We start from the raw sequence: 10,347 nt of genomic DNA, 5'->3' as shown, positions 1-10,347 counted from the left end.
AAACAGCTCAAATACCACTCTATATTTCTATCTACATAAAATTAAATATATTGGTGAAAAATAAGAAAACACTCCTAAAAATTTTAAATACAAAAATCTATCATTAAAATCAAAATTTATAAGTGAAATTCACAATCTCAGGGAAATTTACTATTACTTGAAAACAACAAAGTTTCATTAATTATTAAATTAATTATTAAGTAAAATTAAATCAAAATTAATTTATCACAAAAATCAAGAAATTAAATTATTCAAGTAAAATTCAAACTGCTAAGCAACAATTAAAATCTGAAAATTAACTCACGAGTGTTAAACAACAATAAAACTTGAAAAAAATTCTAAGTAAATGCAAAATAATTCACAAGTGTTAACCTCGATTAAATTTGTAATGATTAACTAATGAAAACACTTAATTTAATCAAATTGTAAATGTAAATATAAACACTGAAAAATGTTGAAAATACCAAAATTGCAAAAACACTAAGAAAGCATTAATCACACAATATATAAATATATAAAACACTTTAATAAGTAAAATGGATCAATGCACACACAAAAAATTCACCAACATCAATATGTGAAAAATGGTAAAAATTTCACCTGGAATAACCCAAGTAATTTCAGTGTTTCAAGTATTTTTTATGTTTAAGTTTAGTGCATTGAACTTATTAAAAAACTCTTACCTTGGAATACCAATTTTAGAATGGCTTTTTCGAAATCATCTATAAAGACTTACACACGAGGTGCCTGTTGCACACTTTTACAACGCCTGTTCAGATTCCACAATTAAGCACTAAGCAATATTAAATAAATCTAAGAAATACAAATCTAAAATTTATGAGTGACCAACCACTGAGTATAAAATTTTTACGTTAATATGAAACCACAGTTCTCTCATACGGAGAGAAAGAGAGAGAGAGAGAGAGAGAGAAGAGAGAGAGAGAGAGAAAAGAGAGAGAGAGGGAGGGAGGGGGGGGGGGGGGTCCCCAAAAAACAAACCAACAACCGCGAATGGTCTCTGATATCCGAAAGAACAAAAATTGCTCTCGTAGTATGGAAACTTCGGAGTAACCTCGTCTAAAATGGCTGGGCAAAAAAGTTTGGTAACGAGAGAGCTATTATCTTAAAAACTCTCTTTCAAAACAATAGAGAAAAAGTGGGATTACAATAATAAATAACATTTATTACTACGTGATTTAAGACAATGAAAATCTCTTAATAAAAGATATGCTGTTGTCATATCCGTGAGTGATGTCACAAATCTTTCCAATTCAAATTTAAACTGTTTACAAGCCAACAAATTCTCCTTTGACAAATCGAGAGATATAAGAGTTAATTTATCAGTAATATTAAATAGTTAAATAACAAAAGAATCTATATTTTCTTAAATGAAATTAACGGTATTGTAAGCAAAACTTCTAGAAGCTTCTAATATGATGCAACTTTACAGTAAAATGGTGAAATCTTCACGTGGTTTCTCGACAAAGACATATAAGTCCGACACAGTCATGTACGTTGTAATGATGGACAGGATCCAAAAACAAAACGCAGAACTCGGGTTGCTCTTATCCCAAGGGATGACAGCAATTTCCGACTTCGAACGGACAATGCTAATTTCTCTCTCTGTTCACATTCTGCGTTATTCCTTAAGTTTTAAATTATGTTTTCGTGAGTTCTGAACACACATTATTAGAAGATATTAACTCTTAAGAAAAAATAATACTGAATCTGAAAACATTGCAAACAATTTTACAACATTTCATAGTTACTGAGGTGAAGGCTATGCATAACAAAATCAACAGCACAAGAATATGTATATATGTGTGTGTGTGTGTGTGTATATATATATATATATATATATATATATATATATATATATATATATATATATATATATATATTTGTCTTAGTAATCTTCACCATGCGACTGATTGGACAGAAGCAAAAGAAATTTTATTTTGTAACGATTATAATAGTAGGAATATAATGGAATCTGCCTTTATAAAGACGTATTCTGGAAAACTTATAAATTTAGACCCTGGTATGTACAAATTAAACAATCTTATCACAGATAAAACAGTGAAGAGTTTTACCATCATCCTTTAATTTTGTGTACTAGTCAAAGTCCTCTTTATGTATTTTTTATTGATATTACTGTTCATTCAGTTATTTTAATATTACTTATCGTTTTCGTTTATTGGTGATGTCTTTTTAGGTATGTCGTTAGTGACGTTATTATTGTTACTTTCATAATTGTGAATTCAGTTGTTTTATAAAATGGTTGACAAATAGTCAGTTTTTCTTTTCTGTAAGTAATGGGGTCATTGGGCAAATGCTTTCCTTCTTTTGTCTTGTTGGGGTGTTGAGTAGTTAAGTGATCTGGACGAATATTGTTTTTGTTTGTAATGGCCTTCTTATACATATTTTTAATATTTTTGTTTACTTCACTTTGCTTTCTTGAGAGCTTCTTGCTCACTCGTTTTGCGTTCTGTATTACTGTGTGCACCAATGATGTGTTAAATACACGAAAGTACTGGGCACTTTGTCTTTTAATTTTTAACTTTCCTGGTGGCTTCAGCTAATATATATGCACACATTGTATGTATAAATGTGTATATATATATATATATATATATATATATATATATATATATATATATATATATATATATATATATATATAAATGGTCATCTTAATTTTCGAAAAATCCTGATTTTTGTTTAGGGTAACAACCTGGCTTTTGCAGCCTAGCCGTCTCAGCCAAGTGACGAACGGACTGAGACTTAATTTCTGACATATCATTAGGTAAACTTAGTCCGCTTTTGGAGAATCATGCTATAACGTCCAGCTGACTGATGTTGCTGGTATGCATTATTGCAGAAGAAAATGGGAAACTGCAAAACGTAAAGAAAGGCAAATTGATGAGAGAAATATTTTAAAACTGTAAATATATATCGTCAGGTAAAGCAAAACTAAATATTGAAAGTCCCTTCAACAAAATGTGCTTCCCCTCGCAAATGATACGACTGCTGCCATTAATACATAATCAGATTTGGCTTTAACTCCGACTGCCAACTAGTACTAACGCTGATTAATCTTTGATAGCGACAACTAATAACAAGAACCGTATTAAATTCAGACAAATACGAGCACATCCAAACGAGCTATTCGGGCGATGAATTTCTCTCTTTGATGGAGTTCATTTCGAAGAGCAAACGCCTTTCGAACATTCAAATACCGAATGCAAACAACCCCAGGAATTTACTTCATTAAAAGGTGGGTCATTTAAGAGTGCAGTTCGCCACGAGTTGTTGAATAAGTCCAGCGTATTGATGTCAGTCTAAATAAGGCCCTTTGCATTATCTACACATCCGGTGCGCACCCATCATGCTCTCAAAGGACGTTTTCGATACCAACTGTAATTCAGGACTTGTTTCGTTATTCTATTTACCCTGTCTGAGGAGAAGTGCGTAAATATCGCGCTTATATATATCAGTGAAGCAAACAGCCATAAATTATTTTTTTCGGGGTTCTGGAGGGGGGGGGGGGGGGTGAAGGGAGGGCGGTAGGCTCCGACACGTATCTATGAATATTCATCGCAAATGATCCGTTATACACAATTCCCAGTTCATGAAAGAGCATTCATCATAACGAGTGTCCGCAAATAGTGGCGTATCGACCATCGCTTATATTGCCGTGGCTCCCGAGAGCATAGGTCCCTTGTTGACCGAAATATTTCCATTAATATGAATCTCTCTCTCTCTCTCTCTCTCTCTCTCTCTCTCTCTCTCTCTCTCTCTCTCTCTCTCTCGTTCGCGACACTATTGAATGCGTTCAACATTGAGACGCCATCAGTGGTATTGATGGTTGCAACTAAGGACCCTCCCCCCTTTCCCCTCTTCACTACAACCACAAACCCCCATACCCCCCCTCTAAACAAATACGGTCTATACACCGCCTACTTTCCTAATGTACCGCCAGAAATGCATTTAAATAAAAGGCCACAAGCAGCCACAAGCAAACCCCAAGAAGCATTCATTAACCACAAGCACCTTAACAAAAAAGTCTTGGCGAGATTCTCAAAAAAAAATTCTATCTGCAATAGAAATTCTCATATTTCTCGAACTTCGGGAAAGGGGGGTTGGGTGGGTGTTTGCGGCCGGAAATATTCTGGGTCATTGCGTGAGGGCAGGCCATTATAGCTGACGTCAGGATAAGAAGTGAGATTCATTATTGTATCGGAATGAGAAATAATTTAATAGGTGGTTTTCTGTCTATGGATCTGGGCAATGTATCGGTAAGGGACTTGCGTCATCGGTAGGTTTTTTTTTTTTTTATTCAAGCGTAGGATATCCGCCCCGTCATTTAGTTTTGACAGGATGAATAAACCCAGGACCTACATTATCTTTTATCTTTTGACTAAACCACCAAACAATATATCAGGAAGTCATCATAAAGACTTTTTACTTAATTCAGCTCACGTCATCTATAGGATCTTTTACTCAAACGTAGCATGTCTGCGTCGTCATTTAAAGTTTTGATTTTCTTTTATTAGTTTAACTGAACCCACTACCAATATATCAGTTTAAGATCATTAAGACTTGTTACTTTATTCAAATTACATTTCACGTGAATAAAGGCTCATTTCAAGCGGCCCGGCCCTAACGCTATTCAAATATGAATTTCTCCAAAAGTATTGAAGATGAAAGAAAAACTCTTTCGTCAAATAAAACCTTCTGTCTTTAAATTTCATCCCATATCAGATTTAATTTTTAAATATCAGTCTTACTGGAAACGGGCTCATTTCTAACGCCAGAAACTGCCCGGTCCTAACGACATTCAAATGCTATCTCCGAAAGTACCGAAGGTAGAAGAAAAATTCTTCTGGCAGATAAAACCTTGCCCCTATCAACTTCATCCCATATAAGATTTATTTAAGACTATGTGAAATGCAATTAACGGTAATAATAATATATATTTTATAAATATTTTATGTAGCACAGAGTTCAGAGATACCTGGTTAACCCTATGATGGCTTCGCGAGCTATCGATTTTGGGGCGTCCTACTGGCTATTTTAGTCAAATTACATTATACGTGAGGTTTAGTGACATCAAAAAGGTTTAGTGACATCAAAACTTCCAGTGAGGTTTAGTGACATCAAAAACTTCCAGTGAGGTTTAGTGACATCAAAACTTCCAGTGAGGTTTAGTGACATCAAAACTTCCAGAGAAGTTTAGTGACATCAAAACTTCCAGTGAGGTTTAGTGACATCAAAACTTCCAGAGAAGTTTAGTGACATCAAAACTTCCAGTGAGGTTTGGTGACATCAAAACTTCCAGTGAGGTTTAGTGACATCAAAACTTCCAGAGAGGTTTAGTGACATCAAAGCTTCCAGTGAGGTTTAGTGACATCAAAAACTTCCAGTGAGGTTTAGTGACATCAAAACTTCCAGTGAGGTTTAGTGACATAAAAACTTCCAGTGAGGTTTAGTGACATCAAAACTTCCAGTGAGGTTTAGTGACATCAAAACTTCCAGAGAGGTTTAGTGACATCAAAACTTCCAGTGAAATTTAGTGACATCAAAAACTTCCAGTGAGGTTTAGTGACATCAAAACTTCCAGAGAGGTTTGGTGACATCAAAACTTCCAGTGAGGTTTAGTGACATCAAAACTTCCAGAGAGGTTTAGTGACATCAAAGCTTCCAGTGAGGTTTAGTGACATCAAAACTTCCAAACGCTCGTCGAGGCACAATAAGTTTTTCGTTTAGTTATTAATCGTTTGACACTCATCAATTGAAATATTACGACTGCTTCTCATTAGCAAATAATTGCAGTTTTCGTACTTGAATAAAACCTGCTATACATTACATTCTCAGTAAGTGTAGTCGAGGTATAGTGAGTATTTTTTGTTATAAATCTTTTGACATTTATTATTATCTACACATTGACGACTGCTTATCGCTAGTAATAAATTATAATATTTCGTACTTGAAAAATAAGCTACAGTGCATTACATTCTCAGCAAGTATACTACAGTTCCCTGTATGATGACACCTCAAGATGAAATCTTAACTTGATTAAAATCTAATCAGCATTCAATCATGAGCATCAACTCTTTAATTAGAAAAATATGTTTCGTTCAAAAAGTTCGAAGATAAAATTTCTGGAGGTAATACTGCTAATAGCATTCATAGCATATACCATTAACTTAGGGAACCCAGAAATGGCAGTGGAGTTTATGAGGTCAATTTACATTTTTGCTAAATAACAGCACTTGTACCTCAGTATATATATTATTATAATAACAAGCTACACCAACGTTTTTAGCAATAGTAGAAAGCCACAATGAAATATGCCTTTCCTAATTTCAAAATGAAAAATGATTATTTTCACTTAAGTACTGTCCAAAAGACATTAATGATGAATTAGGTTAAAAATTGGTGCTCTTAAGTTTTTGAAAACATTGAAAGCAAATAGGGAATTACCTCTTCCAATTCCATCCACATTTCATTTATGTAAATTCTGATGGATGATGGAAGAGAACATGGCCATACAGAAACAATTAAGGAATCTATAAGAACCCCAAAGGATCATAAAAGTCTACTGATCTGGCCCATCTTGTGCTATAAGTATCAAAGCATTTGCTCTACTCTGGTTAATATTATTCAGTTTCATAGAGCGATCGCAAAATATATACAAAATATTGTGTAAAATGGAAATTTTCGATTTTTACGTTTATTAACTCAAGTAATATGTATTAACATAAAAAGTGTATATATATACGCGGCATGTCGCTACGGTGCCGTCTACCCCTTAAAATACCACTAAGAAGCTTTATATAAGATGTAATGAGGAGAAAGTAATATAATCTAAGAATCTTTCCTTTGCACGGGTCTTGACTCCGCTTGCACCTATTCCTAAGAATGTGACATATTCGTACCGACTTTTCCATCTACTCCATTCTCCGGAGACCAACAAAAATCCTACATCCCTTAGTATCACCACTCATTTACTTTAGATAACTGTAGTGGGATGGGAAACTGTCACACATCACCTCAAGTACTTGGCATCACAGCGTGCAATGGATTTCGAGATGGGGTAAACTCTACTGGCGGTGGAAAGGCGTACGAATTAATAAATCATTTTTAATATCTTGCGTTGCTTAGTAGTCTATGGAAGCCCTCCATCCCTTTCGTTCAATGTTCTAATTAAGGGGGTCACATTTTCTTACGGTAGAGTTACCTGTAGTGCTTCCAAATAATACCATACCTTTCATTACATTCTGTATTCTTCTTGCTTCTTCTGAAGTCTTCATTAGTTGTAGTATCTACTCATTAATAGCTAAACATTTATGTGAAATATTCTGGATTCAGAACTACTCTACTGAATTTTAACTTTTTTTCCATCTTTCGTATGTTTTTAAAAGATTTCTTAAATCTTTCGAGGGTCATAGTTAAGTTCCCTTCAAAGAGTCTTCGTTATTTTGTCACCACCCATTAAACTATATAATGAGTTGGCTATTCCAATATGCACCATACTTACGAGGTTCATTCCATACGTATGAGTCATTCATTACTTGTTTACCTTCAAGATATTCATATTTATGTACAATTTATACTGTTTCCTTTCTTGTATTATACCTACTTCATCCACTTTACATTCTCTAGTTCATCTGACCAAACTGGCCTTCACTTGAAACAAAAAAAAAATACGGAACTTTCTTCTCAAAAGTTACTGGGGTTTAGAATGCTCTAAATTAAAGTTACTCCTTCAGATTCTCAAACCAAAATATGAGCTCGTTAGTTTCATTACTGTCTGATTATTTGAAGCTTTACTGAGCCATCACAAAAAGTACATCTTAACAATACTCTACTGTTGATTGTCAACAGCAAGGCTTTCGCAAAGTAAACTTTCTCTCAGACTACTATAAATTAAGATTTATCTTTCAGATCCTCAAGCCTGACCCCGTCAGTTCCATTTCTGTTTAATTACTTGAAACTTTACTGAACCATACCTTGCCGGTAATTTATTTTTGATTGCCAATAGCGGAGGCTTCTCCCTGGTAAAGTTTTTGGGGATTTTCGCCTTTCTTCTGATGCCAATATTTTGTCCTATTCTTGGCAAAACTTGTGAAACTGTTTCATTGCTGTTCTTGATATCATGAAAACAGTCAGCAGAGTCTAATGCAAGAATTTGCGGCGTAAGAAAATAAAGTCATTTTGTTTGCTCTATGCTTTGTCGAAGCATATTCCTTCCCATGAAACTCCGTAATTCACTACTGGCATAACTCTCCTTACCAACAGTGCTTACAAAGAGGCAAAGCACCATCTTTGATAAATGCTCCAAAATCCACTTCACAAATGTCAACATGTTTGCAACAATCCACTTCACAAACGTCAACATGTTTGCGACAATCCCCTTCACAAATGTCAACATGTTTACGACAATCCACTTCACAAATGTCAACATGTTTGGAATTTAACGCTTCAGGATTCTCTCAAATCACGTAACTCAAAACTGCTGCAAATCTTTCTGCTCTGTAAATGTGACTCCGCGGAGTTCGATAATCCGGAGTAAATGAGGATACCAGTCACTCAATCAATCCCAATCAATAACAATCGAACTTCCTCTTTGGCGAGTTATTTAACTCGCATTTTCCCATTAACCTTTATATGACTTTGACTTTTTTCTTTTGTTCATTTTTTTTCTGGTGTAATTCTCATCTGCATTAGAATATTAATTTACCGTCAAGAGGATGTCCGTTAAAAAATAAGAACAGAAATAACTTCAGAGAGAGAGAGAGAGAGAGAGTAGAGAGAGAGAGAGAGAGAGAATTTTTTACGAGCCACGGAGAGAGAGAGAGAGAGAGAGAGAGAGAGAGAGAGAGAGAGAGAGAGAAAATTTTTTTACGAGCCACGGAAAGGTGGGGAGAGAGAGAGAGAGAGAGAGAGAGAGAGAGAGAAGAGAGAGGAGAGAGAAGAGGGGAGGGGCGGGGAGGGAGGGGGGGGACCGCAAGGCAGTTTCAAAATTGACACGAATTCATTTAACCCGTTGCCACAGGTTCGAGATGAAACAGGCATTACGGAAGTGACACGGTAATGTTTGCATGTTGACAGTAATTATGTGTTGTCAGAACGTTATTCTGCCAAAGGCTGTAATTTGCGTAAAATCAACATAATGAGCCCTTCTCAAGTAAGCTTGGTGTGCAATGTTATTTACTTTGTCAAGCTGGTTCTTCGGAAAGTTGCAACTTTCATTATTACAATTGGTACACTGGTTCTTCAGCAAGTTCAGTTGCGAGTTATAATGTAATAAGAATAATAATAATAATAATAAATAAATAATAATAATAATAATATTAATCATAATAATAATTAATTAATAATTAGTTATTATTATTATTATATGATATTATTATTAATATTAATTATATAATAATTAATTATTAATACAGCAGGCATCTTCAGCGTGTAAGCTGGCCATAATGTAAAAATTCTAATGTGATACTATTTTTCAAGTTGCTGGTGGTGACTTACAGGTTATCATTACGTTTTCATAGCCATTTAACACTACATATGTTACTTCCGAAAGATAAAAGTCCTACATACTCTAAGGAGTACAAAGAATGATAAAAACCAGTTATGCTTTGTGACGTACAACTGATGTTTCATAGGTTACACCTTTGCGTCATTCAGTTATAATTATTATAGGATTTCCGCTCTTTCTGCTAGCAGCAATTGCACGCCACTGTATGGAGATAGTAACGAGAATAAATAATAATAATAATAATAATAATAATAATAATAATAATAATAATAATAATAATAATAATTAATGAGATAAATGTCCGAAGAACAATAGATGGAAATGACATCGCACCCATATATGAAAGAAAGACGAAACCATAAACCACATACCAAGCGAACGTCCGGCGCCTGTACAGAACCAGTACAGGCCTGATTCAGGAGCAAAAGCCCTCCACTGGAGCCTGTGCAAGAAACATCAGCTACTTGCAATAATAACTGGTACGAATATCAACCTGAAGAAATGATAGAAAACGATCAGGCAAAGATCCTCTGGGGCTATGGTATCACAACGTATAGGGTAATACGTGCAAACAGACCAGACTTGAAGTTGATTGACAGAATCAAGAAGAAAGTACCGCTCATTGGTGTCGTAGTACCATGGAACACCAGAGTAGATGAGAAGAGAAAAAATTTATAAGTATCAAGACCTGACAAAAGAATAAGAAGGATATGGGATACACCAGTGGAAATTGTGACCATAATCATAGGAACACTAGGCACGATCCCAAGTTCCCTGGAAAGGAACTTGGAAAAACTAGA

The 10,347-nt window shown here is 34.8% G+C and overlaps 1 long non-coding RNA gene across 1 annotated transcript in view; it reads right to left on the bottom strand.

The window, feature by feature from the left end:
• LOC135210153 (uncharacterized) overlaps positions 1 to 10,347 on the bottom strand; it is a 223,128-nt gene that overhangs the window by 141,645 nt on the left and 71,136 nt on the right. The window lies entirely within an intron of this gene.

This window comes from Macrobrachium nipponense, chromosome 39 (genome assembly GCF_015104395.2).
Source record: "Macrobrachium nipponense isolate FS-2020 chromosome 39, ASM1510439v2, whole genome shotgun sequence".
Lineage (NCBI taxonomy): Eukaryota > Metazoa > Arthropoda > Malacostraca > Decapoda > Palaemonidae > Macrobrachium > Macrobrachium nipponense.
Note: the sequence above shows the minus strand (reverse complement) of the source record. Positions and strands in the feature narration are given on the sequence as shown.